Source organism: Solenopsis invicta, chromosome 10 (assembly GCF_016802725.1).
Source record: "Solenopsis invicta isolate M01_SB chromosome 10, UNIL_Sinv_3.0, whole genome shotgun sequence".
Taxonomy (NCBI): domain Eukaryota; kingdom Metazoa; phylum Arthropoda; class Insecta; order Hymenoptera; family Formicidae; genus Solenopsis; species Solenopsis invicta.
In genome coordinates, this window is record NC_052673.1 from 3,451,833 (window position 1) to 3,472,884 (window position 21,052).

The window sequence follows — 21,052 nt, forward strand, 5'->3', positions numbered from 1 at the left end:
AAATAAATTAAAAAATTGAAGAATTAAATGAAGATGGAAAATGGTAAATAAAATACTAATTCATTATACATTAAATAGGAAGAAACACAGCGAAACAAAGCGAAAAAAATGTTTTTTTATGAACTATAATTTAATCTGCTAGAAAATAAAAAATATACATGTTTCGGCTACGCTTAACCGAACGTCCGATACTCATAAAAATGGAAAAGTTTGAGGTAGGAGAAAGAGAATAAAAAGAGAATTAAAAAAAAGAATAAAATAAAAATCTTGTTTTCTTGTACAAACATTAATTTTTGAAAGTAAACATTTTATTAAATATAAAAGAACTTGATAAATCATTTTTCCAATTTTGCAAAATTTTTTTTATCATAGTTACCTTGAATAACTATAATATACAAATTTGAACTATATACAAATTTATTTATAATTTACAGAAAAGAACTAAGATTTTGATAAAAAATACATTTTTATCAAAACTCATTAATGCAGGCTTCTACCACTCGCCTACAATGCTAAAAAAATGACTCCTTTTGATGAAATTTGATAGGGGAAAAACTTAAAATTAGTTTACTTAAAAGGAAATCTTGCGAAATATTTATTTCTGATTTTAATAAACCTTTGTACATTAGGGGAAGTTAGAGCAAGATAGAGTGACGGTTGAAATGAGACAATTTCTATATCGCGCGATTCGAATACAGGAATCACAATAAAGCATACGCGTTCGATGTGACCCCTTGGTCATTAAAAATAGCCCATGAGTTAGTGAAGTAGGCATCAGCTACGTTATTGAGTTAGACCCAGAGCTCGCAACAATTTACATATTTCGGGTTGATTTCTGAAGTGACGCTTACTGCTTCCCCCACTACTGCTTGACGCTCGAAGGTCGAACTCGCGAATACGCGGCAAACGCTCTGCCAAGCGGTAGTGGAAAAATCAGTGGGTGTCGCTTCAGGAATCGACCCAAAATGTGCAGATCAATGCGAGCTCTGAGTTAGACCATAATTTATATTTTTTTACGATTTCTTGGATTTATGGTTTTATCTCATTTTTTCATTTCTGACATTAATATTAATTTATAGTAGTTCCCTTGCGATTGTGATTCTGAGACAAAATTTAATAAACTACAAGGTAAGAATATTATTTTTTATTTTTATAACCTAGACAGCACAGACATAAATAGGAATTAATAAAGAATTTGTTTTAAAGAATACATACAGAATTTTTAAAAATGATTATATGAAGAATTCTTGAAAAATTAATCAAAATCAATTTGTTCTGAAGTATTCCTCAGAAGTTCATTATAATAAATACTTTGCGGCTTAGTACTTTGAATACTCTAACAAGGGAAGTTCACGAAGTGATAATCGCTAATGAGTACAAATTATATTTTGTTAGAAAGGTCTTACCGAGCAGAGTTTAGTTGTACAGTATTTCGCCTGAATGGCGCCTTTAGAGGGCGCTGTGCGCAATAGAAGTTAAAGTTATATAGCAAAAATATTGGTTATATCTCGAAAAATATTGATTTCCTAGAAAAAAGTGTAAAATAAAAAATAAAGCTCTTGAAATTGTTTACAATAAAGTTACTATGCATAATTTCCGTAATCGCAACGGTACGTATACCGTAATCATACTTTTATAATCATACGCGTAATCATACTTTTAAATAACGCTTGCTCGTAATTATGCGAAATAAAGCACGCACGCACGCCCATTTTTTTAATGGATCTCTGTATTTCTTTGCACATTATTTTAACGCATGTGGAAACATTTTTGTAATACTGATTACAAACATTTTTTCGATGAGAACTTTATGAATTATTAATCTTCAAATTTAACAAGTATCGTCAGCATTAGCATTATTCAAGTTATACCATATAGAGAAGGTTGCATGGTCGGATTTACACCTCTCTTGTATACATTTGCATTTGTCCTCACTGGTATCTTTGGCGCTTGGCCGCTACTCGATATTTCGGAGTGGGGAACGCCGCTTGTTAGCGGCCAAGTAAACATAATACCACTTCTATAGCGTCACTTATTGCTTTTCTTTGTGAACCTGCAGTGTTTGTATATATACGAACAAGCAAACCTCTTACGAAATAGAAAACCTTTTTCGGTGTCTAACTGCAAATTCTTGGACAGATATCTTTTTCTTTCTTGTACTGTTTTTGCATTTTTATTTTATCCCTGCATTATTTTTTTGCAATTAATATATTAAGCGCCTGTTTTTTTTTATTTTTTTGTGTTCTGCACAAGAATGGCTATTAAGGGCATTAAAAGTTTTTGAACTTCTCAAGCAAAAGCTTGAAAATTACGCTACTGTTGAGGGCAACCCATCTCGTAAAACGATTTAGCTAGCAGAAAGAATCATATTCATGATCAATTCGATGAATAACGAAGACCAATTTGAGTTTGATGTAGTTGAAAATATACATACTGATGCCATTTTTGATCCTGATGAAGTTAATAATGAGTCAATTTATAAAGAGAAAAAATGTTTGACTTCTAATGAAGCTTTTGTATCACTTGAATATGCGCAACGTAGAAGCGTGCAAAAAGCATCCACAATGGTCTTTTAATACAATTAAAGCTGTAACGCTAGTGGTTTTCGGTCGGTTCGGTGAAGATCAGGATACGGTTGCGGATAAGCTCGCCGGATTGGCCGGATTCGGGAGAATGATCGCACGCGGAGTTTAAATGAAAAAGACTTGATCTTTATTAGACATTAATAGTTACAGAGAGAAAGAAATTGTTGATCAATCAAAGAGCCTCGTGGCAAGTGTACCGAGCTTAAGCGAGAACGCGATTGGCTCTTGGTGTCCGCGCTAACCAATCGCCTTTGTGCGGTTTGAAACGCTGGTTTTAACGAGTGAAAATACAGAGCGACACTCGAAGTACCAAACGATAGGCGGAAGAAAAAAGAAACTTAATAATAATGAGAATAGTGACAAAGAAAGAGCTTAATAATAATCTAATCTAACGCGGTAGTCGCGATGACAACAAAATGATAATTCGCGCGGTTTTAAACGGACACGGTGTCCGAACCGATCGGGGATTCGCGGAACGCGGAGTCGGTATGACGGTGGCGATTCCGCGCCTTGCCCGAGCCGCCTTGTGCAAAGTGAGGCGAGGATATCGCCAGAGCGCGGATGCCCTGACGATGTTCGGGTTTCTACAAGCGAGTCTTCCTTGAGGGAGAGGACGGAGTTAATCGGCCAGGGATACCTAGCCTATGGACTCGACGAGGATGCTCATCGGGGACGGTGATTCGCCGAGGATACTTGGTTACGGAACGCGGCGAGGATGCTCGCCGCAATTGGCTGCGGAGCGGGTGTTCGGAAGCTCGTGGTTAGCCGAGGATTCTCGTCGAGAGCACTAGGAAAGGCGAGTATTCTCGTCCTTGCAGGAATCGGAGGTGCGGTCGAGAATGCTCGACCCGTTGGGTTCGGTGGACCGGGAAGATTTGACTCGGTGTTCCCACTGCCGACTTATATATGGACGGACCAATCCGCGCGCTCGGTCGACGGGCTCGGAGTGGGAACGTTACGGAACACCACGGACGGCGCACGTGTTGCCATGTGCTCGCGACGGGAGATTAGCTTGGTGCGCGCACGTGGGTCTCGCCGGTGCTCGGGTGGACGGAGCGGATTAACGGCGCCCGTGAGCGGAGAGGCGTTTTGTTACAAAGCTCGATTCTCTAAAATAAAACATACTGCATATTTAAATAGATGCAAATAAATATGTTGAACAACAGGGTACATGTTGGGAAAAATGGCAATTTGTAACAAAACATTGTCTGAAGCAAATCATGTAGGCCCGTTTAGAAGGAATTCCTGCTCATGATCAAACTATTCGGAGGTGGGCTCTGTATCATGCTAAATATATTGGATTGATAGATTTTAAAGCGTCGTTGCATGGGTCAACAAATTTAAGAAAAGTTTTGGTTTTTCGTCAAGAAAAATTTGTTTATTCACTTCTGTCAAAAACAACGTGAAGCCGAGAAAACTATGAATAAAGGCGTTGAATTGCATCTCGATCTTGTTGATAATATTTATTCAAAATTTGATGCAGATGAAAAATTTTATTACTGATCAATCGGGATTTAATTACACGCCACTTTCCAATCGCACACTGTCATTTACAGGTGAAAAAATTACGACAGTTGTAATCTCTCAATTAAACGCCCGAATTCATTCCTACACTATCCAACCGATTCTTTCTATGGAAGGAAAATTGATATCATTGGTATGATGATTTGCCTCCAAAAAGTTATTGATAAATTTTCTATGATCATACAACTTCTCAATTACGAAAATCTTGTAATTTGATGTCCCAAATCTGGCAAACGAGACAAGAGTCTTGTAAGGGATATCTTTCAAAACGTCTTTAAACTTATCGTTGAACGAAATCCAAAAAAGAAAGCAGTTTTGATTCTAGATTTGTGAGGCGCTCAAAAATCAGACAAACTTTATCAAGATGATAATGTAGCTGTTTTATTAAAAATTTTGCCAAAGGTTCAACAAGTTTCATGCAATCACTTGATCTATTTTGTTTTCATCAATGGAAAGATTTCATCAAACGGTTCACGGAACATTTTTTTACAGGAAATCAAACATTTTTACATAGGCGCAAAAATATATTGAAAATCCATAACTTAATTTTGAATCAATTTCAATCTGCAGTATATCAATCGATATTTAGATATACTTGGTTCAAAGGCGGATTTGATGTTCCACATGTAGAATTTAAAGGGTTAAAGGATATAAATTTTTTATTTGAAGAATTCATTTGCCAAATTTGTTTTCAAAATCCTACATGTATCAAATGTTTATACGAATTCTGCAGTAAATCTCTTTGTTACGATTGCTTTTTCGAACGTTACCATTATCATTAGTTTTTCGCTTTTCTTTTTCTTCTCTTTGCTTTTATTTTTGCTTTTAAAATAAAATAAACACAATTTAGGCTTTATTGAATAGAGCATTAAACATAGTAATTTCTGTAAAATGCGCGGATAAAAAATGGTTTAGAATCGAAAAATACCGCGGAAGTTACGAGCTGTGGAATCCGCCTCCGCGTGCAAGCGTGAACATACATACACATGCTAACGCCGACGATACTTGTTAAATTTGAAAATTTGTAATTCAAAAAGTTCTCATCGAAAAAATGTTTGTAACCAGTATTTTAAAACATTTCGACATGCGTTCAAATAATGTGCAAAGAAACAGAGAGATCCATTAAAAAAATGAGCGTGCGTGCGTGCTTTATTTCGCATAATTACGAGCATGCGTTATTTAAAAGTATGATTACGCGTATACCGTTGCAATTACAAAAATTATATTATACATACAAGCTTTATTGTAGACAATTTCGAAAGCTATTTTTTATTTTACACTTTTTTCTAGGAAATCAATATTTTCCGAGTTATAACTAATATTTTCGCTATATAACTTTAACTTCTATTGCGCACAGTGCCCTCTAGAGGCGCCATTCAGGCAAAATATTGTACAGCTAAACTCTACTCAGTAAAACTTTTCTAACAATATATAATTTGTACCTATTGGCAATTATCACTTCGTGCACTTCTCTTGTAAGAATTTATGAAGAACTCGAATATTTGGACTCGAATTTTATCAGTCATCTTAAAAAACTGCATTTATCCGATCATTCTGTAGTATGGCTTGCACCACAAGGGTAACGTGTTTGGCTCGTAAGAGATTTAATAACTTCCACAAATGATTCAAGCGTATCAAAGATTAACCTGTGAATATCATTGACTCTTCGGACATTAGCAATGTCACAGATACAGAATGATACAAAATAACCTTATGTCCTTGAAGAAACATATTCCCGAGGTTATTCTAAAACAACTTTTCCTCTAGCAAAAACTTATCCAAAGCTTAGTTTTTAAATGATAAAAAGAAATAGTTATTTAACAACCGGATGCCTATAGTGGTGAGGCAGGGCCAACACAGGGCAACTCACCGTTCGATATGGGCGATTATGTGAGGCGATTGCAGTGATCAGCTGACAGCTCAAACACTGCTTTTCCTCCTTCTTCCGCCCCCCCCCCTCTCTCGCCAGTTCTTTCAAAACCTCTATCCCATTCTCATTTTCATTCTCTTCTTATTTATTTATCAATTTATGCACTAACACTAAAATAATGTTAGAATTAAGAACAATATTTATATATTTGACCTCTTGCTTTTAATAATTTTGCACAAGTAAAAAATTCCAGATAATATGTCTGCACAGTGATAGCATGGTTCGTGCACGCGTGCGGATTATCCGCATGCGGTGATGTCACTGGATCCGACAGATGTGTCCTCAATTGACGGCAATATCAAGGGACTTTGTGAGCCTTGGAAGCGTACGGATGCATTCTTTACACATAGTCGGACATAGTGAGTCCATAAAGTCTGTAATCTTTTCTTTATCCGAGTCACGCGCTATTTCCTCCAATATCGTAAAGAGGAGAATCTAGAAGAAGAATTGATATTTTTCGAGAAATCATATTCTCGAATATCCATACGAGACGTGTAGATCTACAGCTAGTCGCCATTAGTAAAGTATCCACGAGGTCCCACAAAAAATTATCATCCGAGGGCAATCTATTGCGAACTGACCATCTCAACGGCACAAAAAACTATATTCACAATCAGAAAGAGAGAGTAGTTCCCACAAGATAGAATCTCTAACCTCATTTCGAGGAATCTGGAATTGGTGAGTTTCTCCCGATCTTTTCCCGGCATGGTTATTTATATATAATTTGTGTGTAAAAAATTATAATTGTAAAAATTATTTGGTCATTGTTCTTTTGTCTTTGAATGTTCTGTTGCACACCAAATTATTTCCAAGAATTATAGATCAAGTTCCTTGGCGGACATACCAACTGATATATTTTTTTTCTCTTTTAAACAAGAGTTATATTCAAAAGGGTAGGAGAACAATTTTCCGAATATTTGTAAGCCCTAATTATATAATGGATCTAATCTAAGTTTAATATTTTTCCTAATTTATTACAGTAAGTTATTTTGGATAGATATTTTGACCTTAAAATTGAAACAGTTACTATATAATATTAATTATTTAATTCATTTTTAATAACCTTATGTTAATTTATTTTTCGATATAAGAACGTGGTGCCTTATTTTCTGGAATTTACCTTAAACGTCGATTATTTACTTAAGCAAGAATACTATAAACATATTTCTGACTTTGCAACTTTGTATGTGTCCTTGATCACTGGGGATAGAACGATAAATAACTAACAGGAAATTCCATCACATTCTTGTACTTTATCTGCCTTCTTATAACTCAGTGAATTAAACCGTAAAGCATAGTAATTTTCATTCTTTGTTAGTTTTATTTTATATATACCGGGTGACCCATTTTAAAGTATCCCCTAGAATATTTCTAAAAATTAAGCATTTTCAGCAAAAATGTTTCAGACAAAACTTATATGATTTCGAGGCGGACATAAGTTGGTGTTATTAATTTGACGTTGAATAGTTGCTTGAAGGCCACGTGAAAGTCACTTTCAATTTTTTAAATGGAACGGCCTACTTTTTATTACATATTCTTGTAGCTTATCTCAAGACGTTTCCAAAACACTATAAACAAATGTTTTTTTTGTTAAGTACTTTTCGAGATGTGAGGCTTGGAAGTTAATTTTTCAAGAAATACACTTTAGATAACAAAATTAAAAAAAAACAGGTGTTTGATATTTTTTTAAATGCTATGTAATAATGGCTATATTTTTTCATCATACCGCCGGCTTTAGCGTTACCCGATGTACACCGCGAGGAGATAGCACGGTCGGATTTTGTACATCATGTAGCCCTTAAAAGGGTTGATGTTATAATTGATCTTTTTAAGCAATAAGGTGCTCAAAAGTGGCACCATTAACCTGTTGATAAAGCTGGATTCGGCGTAGAAAATGAGTAACAGTATGCAGAAGAGTATCGCGTGTGATATTATTGCACGCTATTCGAATTCTTTTTATCATATCGGCTCTGGTGGTTGGTCTTTCTCGATAGACATAATCTTTGAAGAAGCCCCACAAGTAGAAGTCAGAAGCAGTTAAATCTGGTGACCTTGATGGCCACTTAATTGGACCTCTTCTGCCTATCCACTTTTCAGGCTACATTTCATTAAGGTAGTTCATCACGACGTGTGCAAAATGTGGAGTAGCACCATCTTGCTGAAACCACATTCTCATTCTTGTATGCAGATCAACGTTTTCTAGCAAAAATGGAAGATCGTCTCTTAGCAGTCGCAAGTAACTTTCACCGTTGACAGTGTTATCAAAACAATAAGGACCAATTAGGTAGCCATTTACAATTCCGCACCACAAATTGACGGTCCAGCGGTGTTGATGATCTATTTGCTGCATCCAATGTGGGTTCACGGGAGCCCAGTAGTGGCTGTTGTGTCGATTCAATGATCCATCACTGTGAAATGTGGCTTCGTCAGAGAACATTACGAACTTGAAAAAGTTTTCATTGTTTTGAATTTGCTATACTGCCCACTGAAAAAACAATAGCCGTTCTTCGTGATCCTGCTCATTTAACGCTTGATTAAAGGACACATAAGTGTTTACATTGTATCCACACTGTATCCACGTTACATCCAAGTAGTTACATCTGAACCTTAAAGTCAATAAAGTCTTTTATTTTGTGTCTTCCTTGTGTGTGAAAGTTTTAATTATCTGTTACTTCGATTTCTGAACAAATTGTTAGATTTACATCATCTGAGAATCGGGCGGAATGAGTGATTACTCTCCGAATGAAATCGTGGATATTCTCCTTGTTCGAGGAGAATGCCAGCGTTTTTATAAAAGAGCAGCAGTATTGTACCGTAGACGATATCCTATGCGACTGCATCACCCGAATGCTTCCGCAATTTGCAAAATTGAATCAAGAATTCGAAGAGGAAATATTCAACGACAACAAAAACAATGTATGATCGACGATTATCGTATGAATGCGCGCTTTCTTACAGTTTTGGCGGCAATTGTTTTGTCAGTGGGCAGTATAGCAAATTCAAAACGATCACAAAGAACGGCAATTGTTTTGTCAGTGGGCAGTATAGCAAATTCAAAACGATGAAAACTTTTTGAAGTCTGCTCCTAACTTCTGAGTACTTTTGCATACTGTTACTTATTTTTAACGCCGAATCCAGCTTTGTCAACAGGTTAACGGTGCCACTTTTGAGCACCTTATTGCTTAAAAAGATTAATTATAACATCAGCCCTTTTAAGGGCTACATGATGTACAAAATCCGACCGTGCTATCTCCTTGCGGTGTTCATCGGGTAACGCTAAAGTCGGCGGTATGATGAAAAAATATAGCCATTATTACATAGCATTCAAAAAAATATCAAACACCTGTTTTTTTTTATTTTTTGATCTAAAGTGTATTTCTTGAAAAATTAACTTCAAGCCTCAAAAATACTTAACAAAAAAACATTTGTTTATAGTGTTTTGAAAACGTCTCGAGATAAGCTACAAGAATATGTAATAAAAAGTAGACCGTTCCATTTAAAAAATTGAAAGTGACCTTCACGTGGCCTTCAAGCAACTATTCAAGGTCAAATTAATAACACCAACTTATGTCCCCCTTAAAACCATATAACTTGTCTGAAACATTTTTGCTGAAAATGCTTAGTTTTCGAAATATTCTAGGGGATACTTTAAAATGGGTCACCTGGTATATGTGCATATATATATATATATATATATATATATGATACCATAATGTCCAAAAAGGTAATAAGCATGGATCTTTTTTTTACAAAAATAATGTTAAAAAAAAGAGAGGAAGGGAAGTTTCTTCATATCCTCTTGAGAAAAGAAACGATAATAAAAGAATTAAAGGATATAATACGGGGAATTAGACCCTGTACCTTCTAATATACTTTCTGAACTTGAAGTTGAGGCAGAGACTTCGGAGCTTGCAACAAAATCTCTTCTCCCAAGTTCAGAGGCGTAGCGAGAGAGTGTGGCGCCCGGGGACATTTCAATGTAATGTTATTTGCGCCCTCTATCCGTTAGACCTCTATAGCTAATTCCAAAGATTTTTGGCATGCTGATTCGCTGAATTCAAGTCCAACCGTGACCTAAATCGCTCCATTACCATTATCAGGTTCCCGAGATATTCTAACTTAAATGTGTCCAGAAAGATGAAATGAAAAAATCTATCAAAATCAATTGGTACATCCAATAAATTAAAAAAAGCTGCGTACTCTCGTGCTAAACTTTTTCATCTTAGTATGTTTTACAGTTAATACATAATATTACTTTCAATTATTGAACAATATACAATATAACCGCTCTCAGCTAAACCCAGAGTCACGAATCGAGGACGTGGCGGTTATCGACTCCATTTTTCGTTTTTTGTATTTTTCTTTTTTTAAGTTTTTTTTGCATTTTTCTTTTTTTAATTTTTTTGTGTTTTTCTTTTTTAAGTTTTTTTTGCATTTTTTTTATTTTTATAGAAGCGAGCTTTCTCGAAATATTAAATATTAATTTTTCTGGCCTTCGTAATCGCAAATTTATCAATTACTTCATTGAAATCCACCAGATCTAATGTTTCTTTCTCTATGCTGAGTAGAGCAAGATCACTTAGGCGATTTTGTCCCATTGATGTACGTAGATACGAAAGAATTAATTTTAATTTGCTGAAAGAGCGTTCACAACTGGCAATTGAAACAGCAATTGTGAGAAGAATTTGCAAGGCAACGCACAAGTTGGGAAACACGTCATCACCGTATGATATTATAAATGAAAGAAGCTTCATCGGAGTATCTGGTAATGTATCGCCGCGAGTATGAAGTAACATCTTGGCGTCACAGATCTCACTATAGAGTTCATTTCCGTCAACATCTATGTTATAAAATTCACCGAAATTAGAACAATGTTGACGAAGATTATCCGTGTTTTTTTCATGAAGTAACTCTGTAACATTAAGTAAAAACCCAAATTTTGAATTTAAATCTTCCAGGCGAGTAAATCTCGTGATTATTTCTTGTTGAAGCCGATCTAAAACGCTTTTCATAACGCGCATTATCTCTTCACTTGCTGATAATCCTACATCTGTTGTTACTTCCCCAGGCATCTTTCGCCGTCTTCTTATGCGTCGTTCAATATCTATATCCCAACTTTCACATTTCATCTTCCCATATTCAACAGCATCTTGACAAAATTCATCTCTCAAATTGTTGATGTCAATTTTTAGGGATTTCAAATCACAAGCTGCATCCCAGAAGTTCATCGTGTGATCTTGAAGACGTTTCTGTACGCGATCAAATCGTCTTAGGATGTTATTCCAGAAATGCAACAGAACTAAGAAGTTGAAATTTAAAATATTTTCTAGTAAACATTCTGCCTCACTTCTTGTCTCATTTGTATTATTCGAGTCACCTGACATTTTCTCCAATAGGTTCACTAGTGCATCGAGCCCATCAAAAAGAGCATTAACAGCTTCATACCTCGCACTCCATCGGGTTTCGGATTCACGCTTTACTGTTTTCTTCACGGCTTTCTTTAATTCTTCCCATCGCAAAGTCGATCGCGAAAAAAACAAATAAATATTCTCCAATTTACCAAAAAATGTAACGACAAGTGGATCTTGCTTAGCTGAATGTACACCTACTAAATTTAAACTGTGGTTATCACAATTAACAAACAAAGCTCGATGATTTCTCTCACAGATCCTTTGTTGAACTCCAGATATATATCCAGCCATCACAGCCGCGTTATCATAGCATTGTGACCTGCAATTATCTAAAGATATGTTGTCAGAATTCAATTTCTCCACAATCACTTTTTCTATAGAAGCTGCATTTTTAGCGTGCAACTCTATAAATCCTAAAAAGGATTCTTTAATGACAACTGTTTTATTAACAAAATCGATATCTACGTATCTGATAATTTCAGACAGTTGCTCTCGATGTGCGAGATCTGGAGTCGAGTCAAGCAAAATGCCATAATATTTATTTTTTTTTATGTCGTTTACCAATTTGTTCCTGACAGCAGAGGAAAGAAGATGAATAAATTCATTCTGAATTTGCGGAGATAAGTAGGATGTAGAGTGTGGATTCTCGATAGCATAGTTGAGATGGTTTTTTAAAAGTGGGTCGTACCGAGCTATTAGTTTTAGAAGAGATAGGAAGTTTCCCAAATTTTTACCATCGTCATGACTTAAGCTTTCTGAATGGCCACGCAATGGCAAATTTTGAGTGGCAAAATACTTTATGCAAGCAAGTAATCTATCTAACACATCTCGCCATCGTTGTTTCTCAGATGCAATCTGAGCTTCTAGTTCAGCATCAAGTATTTTTCCTTTAATTAATCTTCGTTCCGTTTCTTTCCAACTAGTAAACGATTTACGGTGACTAGGACTATTTTCATGCGCTGACAATTTTTCTGGCTTCTTCCAGTTACTAAATCCAGTAGCCAATTCAAAAGATGATCTCGTATTGGGCTTGGACGAAGGAAATAATAAGCAAGAAAAACAATAAGCCGCCTTTTTCGATGGTGAATAAAGTAGCCACGATCTATTTACTTCATTTCCTTTTTGATTAGCAAGTCGCCGTTTAAACCATGACACAGTCATTGACCGTCCACCTGACGGTACAAATGGACCAGATTTGTTCTGGAAATATTCTGAGCCTCGAATAATCATCTCAGTACGAAGCTGCTGCGATATTTTTGGCAAGTGCGATGTTTCGTCAAATTCTAAATATGCAATATCGTGGTATTTAAATATATCAAGAATTACTTTCGATAGATCTGATTGTTCTAATTCATCGGAATAACTAGATTTTTCAAACTGATCTTCGTCATTGTTTTCTTTTACGTTTTTGGTTTCATCAGTATTTATTTCCTCTGAAATATTTGATTGATTCGCATCATCATCTTGGTCCTCATTATTTTTATTTAATTGGGCGTTCTGCACACCTGAAATATTAGGCTCATTCTGATAATTATTAATACAGTCATCTCTTGCCTCTGCATCCGAATCTACTTCCTTATATGCTATCGACTGATTTGTTTTTAAAAATCCAGCCATTAATTTTCTGGATTTCGTATCTTCTTTTTCATATTCTACCTTTCTTTTCCGACGCTGAAAGCCACTAAGTTTCTTTCCCGACATTATTATATAATTATTAAAAAATAATACTTTTTTTAAGTTAAATTATGTACCATATATCGTATATTTATATAATCTCGTATCCTCATCAGAGGTATCTACCCTTTTGGCGCGCCTCTATATTTTTTCTATCTCGCGTAGGTAGCAAAAGAACGCGATCTCGCAGAAGTGGGGAGTGGAGATGCGCTGATTTTCCAGACTGACGTTCTTATGTCCCTTAACTCCCACGCGACTGCAGGTTGAAGCGCCGGGGCTATGGGTGGGAGTAGAGTAGAGTGGGGGTAATTCGCAGAGGCGCAGGCCGCGCCGTGCGCCTCTACAAGTTATCCCCACTCTACTTTCACCCGTAGCCCCGGGCCCGGCGCCCCGTTCAGTCGGCACACTGGCGTCGACTCCCCGCGTGTCCCAAAATTTGTCATCAATTCTAAAGGACCATTTGGCGCCCCCTCATCATCGGCGCCCGGGGACACGTGCCCCCATCTGCCCCCCCATCGCTACGCCTCTGCCCAAGTTCTTCCCAAATTTCGTCAATATACATATATGAATAAAACAAAATATCCGGCTTCCAGTCTAAGACTTGAAGAAATCTTCTTTTCTTTCAGAATTTAGTTCTAGTACACTGTTCAGAGAAGAAAATATTCCAATATCACAAATTATGGAAATATCAGATAATAAAAATATATCCAAAGATAACTTAAAAGTTGACCCATCTTCATCTTTAATCGTAGTTAATGTTAACTTTGTAAACTCTTCAAATAGCAAAGACATTAATACGTTACTGGATAAAAACGACGCGACTTTTTTAAATCCCATTTTGAATAAAAAGATTGGAGAGTCAAATATTAGTAATGATAGAAAACCCAAAGAGTAAATCAGAAAATTGTTTTAACCCTTAAACACGTAAGTGGGTCTGAGAGACCCCATATGAAGTTTTGAACGGTTGCTATGTGAAGACGGAATGAGATAAGATGTTTGGACCAAGACGTAAAAAAAGTTTGAAATTTCTTCTTTTGGTTGATCATCTTTTTTAGTCAACTAGAATTTAAACAACACGGCAGCAAAGTTTTGTTAGGGTTATTACTACCCTTATAGTGTGTAAGTTAAACTTTCTTTGTGAATATTTTACATAAAAATGCTGGACAAAATACATTCAAACAGGTTCCCGGATGTTATTCGCATATACTCTGTCTAAAGTTGGAATACTATAAAATGTTGTAGAAAATAGAGTTTTTCCGAAATATATCATGAAACACATCAATTTTTAATTTTAGACACAATTTAATCAAAAATACCTCATATTTGCCTTGTTACATAAGTACATTTTTTAATAGAAATGACAATGATATAATTTTTTTTGAAAGTATGAATCTTTAGCTTTAAAACGCCGTATTGTAAAATTCTTCAAAGTTTTTTGTTGCAAAGATATGATTTTTTTTTAAAGTGGATTTTTAGATGCCCAAAAATATCTCGTATTCTCCATGTTACATAATTATACTTTTTAAAAGGAATGACTTTGCCATATTTTATTTTGGAAGTGAGATTCTTTAGCTTTAAAACGCCGTATTTGAAAGTCCTTAAACGTTTTTTGTTGCGAAGATATGATTTTTTGAAGGAAAAGTAGATTTTTGACCAATTTCTCATTTTTGCTTAATGGTTTTTCTTTTATAACTTCACAATAAATTATTTTTTGGCAATGCCGATTGTGTCACACTCCTGAGATTTTAAACTTTTGTTTAAAAAAAGATCGTAGAAAAATATTGTAATCAAAGGTATAGCTTCTCATAGTTGAAAAAGTCTCCCAGACCCAAAAATGTGTTTCCGTATTTTACAGGATCGGTGTGTTTAAGGAAAAATAGAATAGATAATATAGTAAAACAACATAAATTTAACAGATATGAATCTAATCATAATTCTCCGTATGTAATACATATAGAAAACAAAAATAAAAATGTTAATATAGAAAACCTCCATCTCATGGGAGTGGGCAAATCTCTATTTGAAGCCAAAATTAATAACATTACCAGAATTAGAAAGTTAGGATCTAGATCAATAGAAGTGTGTTTCAAAAATTTTGACGCTAATAAATGTATATCAAACAAACCTTTAAAAGAAAAAAAGTGGCTACCATTTGTCCCAAATTATAAAATTTACAGATATGGTGTGATCAAAAGTGTCGATCCTTCTTTTGATATAAAAGAATTAGAAGAGATTATTAAAACACAAAACCCTTCAATTAAAATTGATTTCATAGAAAGTCTTCAATATTGGGACAAATCCAGTGAGGAAGTTAAGGAGTCTTCCTCTATCAAAATTAGATTTTAATTTACTGTCTCAATCTTTGTTAATATATTGGGTTAATTTCAAAATATTCTCATTTGTCGCTTCGGTAAAAAAAATGTAGAAATTGTTACCATTGGGGGCATTCTATCCCTCCTGCAAAAAATCTATTGAAATCTCTCATCCTAATAAAGATGGTATTAGTAATTCTTTATTTCTTTGCAAACTTTGCAGAACATCACATCTTATTTGGGATTGAATTGCCTCACATTTAAAAATTTTTAAGTCATAAATACAGTTATGGCATATTGTAACGTCAGTAGCTTTATTGCTAAAAAAAATTATTAAGAACAGAAATATTAGTGTCATAGCTCAAGTAGAGAAGGAACTGTTATCCTCAGCATACGAGGTGTGATCAAAAAGTAAGGTGACTTTTCATTTTTATAAAAAAATATTCATTTATTCATCCAAAATTATGTTACCCCCTTCAAAATAATCCCCCTCTGATACAATGCATTTGTGCCAGCGCTTTTTCCAGTCGTCAAAACATTTCTGAAATGCACTTTTGGGTATTGCCTTGAGCTCCTTCAGCGATGCAGCCTTAATCTCCTCAATCGTCGCAAATCTTCGTCCTTTCATAGGCTTTTTCAATTTTGGGAAGAGGAAAAAGTCGCAGGGGGCCAAGTCTGGTGAATACGGTGGCTGTGGCATGATGATAGTATTGTTTTTGGCCAAAAAAGTACTCACTAGTAACGACGTGTGCACAGGTGTATTATCATGGTGCAGAATCCATGAATTTTCTTTCCACACTTCCGGACGTTTTTTTCTTATTGATTCACGCAAACGCCGCATAACCTCAAGGTAATACTCCTTGTTTACTGTATGACTTTGTAGTAGGAATTCTTGATGCACAACGCCATGGTAATCAAAGAAAACTGTGAGCAAAACCTTCACATTCGAACGAACTTGGCGTGCCTTTTTTGGTCTTGGCTCTCCTGAGCTCTTCCACTGGGATGATTGGGCTTTGGTTTCCACGTCATAACCATATACCCATGTTTCGTCACCAGTTATAACCCTTTTGAGCAGATCAAGATCATCATTGACGTCGTTCAACATGTCTTGGGCGATGTTCATGCGACGCTGTTTCTGATCAAAATTAAGCAGTTTTGGAACGAATTTCGCTGACACACGTGTCATACCCAAAACATCCGTTAAAATTGATTGGCATGAGCCAAACGATATGTTAAGATCATCAGCTATTTCTCTAATCGTGATTCGACGATTTTTCTACACAATTTCTTTCACTTCCTGAACATTTTCGTCGGTTTTTGACGTGCTGGGGCGTCCAGAGCGAGGTTCATCGTTAACATTTTCTCGGCCCTCTTGGAATAACTTATACCATTTATAAACATTTTTTTTGCTCAAAGTTGACTCACCGTACGCCACTGTCAACATTTCAAGAGTTTTTGAACACTTAATACCATTTTTTACACAAAAATTAATACAAACTCTCTGCTCCATTATTTTCAACAGCAAAAAATCGCCGAGCACGCAAACACGAGTCTAACCTTCATGCCTCTCACATAAAACAACACATGCTATATAGTCAAAACTGTGAACATATGATCGTGACGAGTGTACCAACACAAAAAAGAAATTTTGAAATTAGAGTGTACAGAGCGCGCGAAATTCAAAAAGTCACCTTACTTTTTGATCACACCTCGTATGTTGGGTGGAAACCCAATATGAATGAATTCCCTACAATTAATGAAAATAATAAAAAATCATCCTTACCTGCAATCTATCCGGTCGACATTCGCGATCGTGATGTAATAGAAGAAAATAAGGAACCTATTAAAGAAGACAATTTAAAAAAACCTTCTAATGTTAGAACACGCCCTAGCAATATATATATATATATATATATATATATATTTTTTTTTAATCTCCAAAAGGAAAAGGGGTACAAAGATCAAAAGAGTCTCTATTAGACTCTAGCTTACACGATAATATATATGATAAAGAGATAACTCCAAATCTTCAATTTAAATTACCTATTTCAAATACTAAAAAAATGTCCATACAAAGGGTAGTACTAATCTTATATCAAATTTGTCTTATGATACAACCTTGATAGATTCCCAGGCTAACTAGTGAAGAGATTAGTTCTCCAAGAGTTTTAAACCCTTTGGAGAAAATTAATAATCTTATTCATTCCAAACAATTAATTTTGTTTGATCTATTCAAACTAAAAAATTTAAAGAGACCTGCTAAAATAAAAAGACAAATAATTATAGATTACCTAAATAAAATTTCTAATAAATTAAACAACCCTGTAATCAATATATAACTTAAATTACTGTGTTAACCTGAGTTATTTTGCAAGGTATTAAAAAAAAATAAATACAAAATGATCCGTATAATGCAATGGAATTGTAGAGGAGTCAAGAATAAGTACAATGAATTGAGTGATTTTCTTAATAACTATTACATTATTTGTTTGTAAGAAACTTGAATGCACAAAAAAGATTTCCTATCATTTAATAAATACACTACTTTTAAAAAAGATTAGATAATATATAAGGAGGAGAGGTCGTTATTATATGTATAGTAGACACTCTTTAGATCCGATAAGTCACAATATCGATCAATTTGTTACCACTTCCGAAATAGAGGCTGTTTGTATAATAATAACAAGACGGATGATAGAATAACAGTCATATTCTGTTATAGACCACCTGACCTAACAGTTCTTAAACAAGACTGGTTCAAACTATTTAATATTGGGTAATAACAATATTCCTTTGGAAACTATCATTTATGACAATTTTAACACTCATCATCCTGTATGGGGCTCCTCTAGACAGGATAGAATGGGAAAAATTTTAAATAAATTTGTTTTCTTCTTCCTTTAGGATCCTAAACTCGGGTCTTGCTACTAGAGTATCTGTTAATATTAATCACATTAGCGCTTCAGATATATCACTATCTAATAATAACTCAATGGAAATTGATTGAAAAACCTATGAAGATATTTTGGGCAGTGATTATTACCCCATAATCTTAAACGTTTATAATAATTACCTTAACTTTGTATCTTCTAGAACTACTCATTACAATCACCATAAAGGAAAATTGAATCTAGAAAATTTCGATTCAGATAAATACATTGAAGCCTGGTTTAATAAAGACCTAGAAGTGAACGAGAGTATAAAAAGTGGGGCAGAATTATACGGAATATGGTATGACTACATGATTCTTAGTATTTTGGAAGTGGGAGGTATTATTATTGACGAAAATAACATCAAATTATCATATGATATGATAAATAAAACAGTAAACTTTATTGATTTAAGTAAATGTAGGAATAACAAAAAGAATTCAAAGATAAAAAAGAAAAACCTAAATAGACCCTGGTAGGACGAAAAATGTAAGAAGGTGATTAATACAAAGAAAGAAATATTTCGAAAATTAACAGTCTCCCCTTCCAAGGAAATTTTGGTGGAATATCGAAGAGTCTCCAATGAGGCTAGAAAAACCATCGCCAAAAGAAAAAGAATCGGTATTCAAAATATGATTAATGATATTGCAAAATCTCCTAGTCTTAAGAAGTTTTGGGAAAAAATAAAGAGCTTTAAAAAAAATACTAGGCTTAACCCATGTGTTCCTTTTAATATTAGTAAATTAAATCAATTAAAAGAATTCTTAGATAACTTTGCACCTTCAGGCGCTACGCAAAAATTGGAGATTAATACTATGGAAGCTCAAAACATAAATTGGTCGCCTTCTTTCGATGTCCCATTTACAGTTTAAGAGATGATAATTCAATTTACTTATAACAATATTATAAGTAAATTGAAAACAAAAAGTAGCACAGGTCGAAATTTGATAAATCACAAAATATTAAAAAAGAGTCCAAACGTAGCATGGATACTTTAGTAAAATGTTTTAATAAAATGATTAAAGATGGATTCTTCCCGGAACAATGGAACAAATTTTCTATTTTCCTGATTGAAAAATCAAATAATAGGGAACTTAGATCAATATCTATTACATCATGTATTCTCAAGATCCTGGAGAAATTAATTAAATCCCGATTAGAGAAATTTATAGAATTGGATTGCCTCCTCCCGTAGTGTCAATTTGGGTTTAGGAGGAGCAGATCCTGTGACAACTGTCTGGCCCTCCTGAATCTGGAAATATACAGAGTCTTTTCAGAAAAGAAAATCACAGGAGGTTTATTCTTAGATGTGAAGAGAACGAATGATAACATCAATCTTAAAATTCTTTTAGATATGATCAATAAACTAAATATCCCATATGGCTATAAATTGTCTATAAAAAACATTCTTAAATGCTCTTAAACGAACAGCTCATTTCTACTTTAATGGTAGTTTGGATTCTAGAATACTGAGAAAAGGTGTCCCTTAGGGTCTAGTTCTTAGTCTTTTATTGTTCAATATTTATGTTAAAGTCATTTTAAAACATATTCCACATAACTGCAAAACAATACAATTTGCAGATGATATTGTAATTCTATGCTCGGATAAATTATTAGAGACAATCAGTTGATCCCCTTTAGAAGCCTTAACTTATAGATGGCTAGATTTAATAGGACTAGAATTATCGATTCCTAAGACCCAGTTGTGCTTTTTCCATAGAAAACGTAACGTCAATATACCTTGAAGTATTGAAGTATTGGGGGGTAATATAGTGAGTAGAGTTCAGGTCAAACACCTGGGAATTAATTTGGACGTTGGTCTTAGATAAAAACCACATATCGCCTCAGTTAAAATTAAAATTTCTAAGTTTATAAACATTTTAAAATGACTTGGTGGAAAAAAATAAGGAATTTCTCCATATGACGGAATAAACTTCTTGAACGTTACAATAAAGGCTCAGGCTCTTTGGGGAGCAATCTGGTTTAACAGCGCATGCAATACATACACTAAAATTATAGATAATCTGTTGAGTTCAGCATACAAAATTGCATTAAGCATACCAAAATTTGCATCAACCGGCGTCGGGTGGGCAATCTCTAAGCAATGTCAAGCTTGAGATATATATCTTACCAAAGCGATAAGATTCTGTTTAAAGAGTACCAATTAAAAAACATAGAGGTTATCAACAAAATGCAAAATTTTATAAATAAAGCTATAAATTTTATAACGCCAGACAAAAACATTTCATTTATAATATCTCAATGGTCAGTTATTAGACAGTTTCTTCCTTTACTATATAAGTGAGAGGTTCACCCCCACTTTGCATATCCTCCTACATCTGAAAAAATATCTATTAGCATTGATACGGTATCGGGATTAGAGGCTATTTCAGAAGGATCAGAGATTAATACCGTTTGGGAAAGCAAAATTTCTAATAAAAGAATGAATAATAATGAAATAGATATATACACAGACGGTTCAAGAACAAAAAACAGGCCACGAAATACATTAATAGAGATCCGATATATTCAATAGCGTGGTGGGTTGCATGGTGGGTTGTTCAGTCTATATTCCATCGAAGGAAATTAATTTGAAATTTAAACTTGATTCACATTCTTCATCAGAGCAAAAGCTACGGCTATTAAGATGGCCATAGAAAAAGCAATTGAATTAAATCTTGAATAC

The 21,052-nt window shown here is 34.6% G+C and overlaps 1 protein-coding gene across 1 annotated transcript in view; it reads left to right on the top strand.

Annotated features, from left to right (window-relative positions):
- LOC113005639 (general odorant-binding protein 72) overlaps positions 1-21,052 on the top strand; it is a 162,494-nt gene that overhangs the window by 92,135 nt on the left and 49,307 nt on the right. The window lies entirely within an intron of this gene.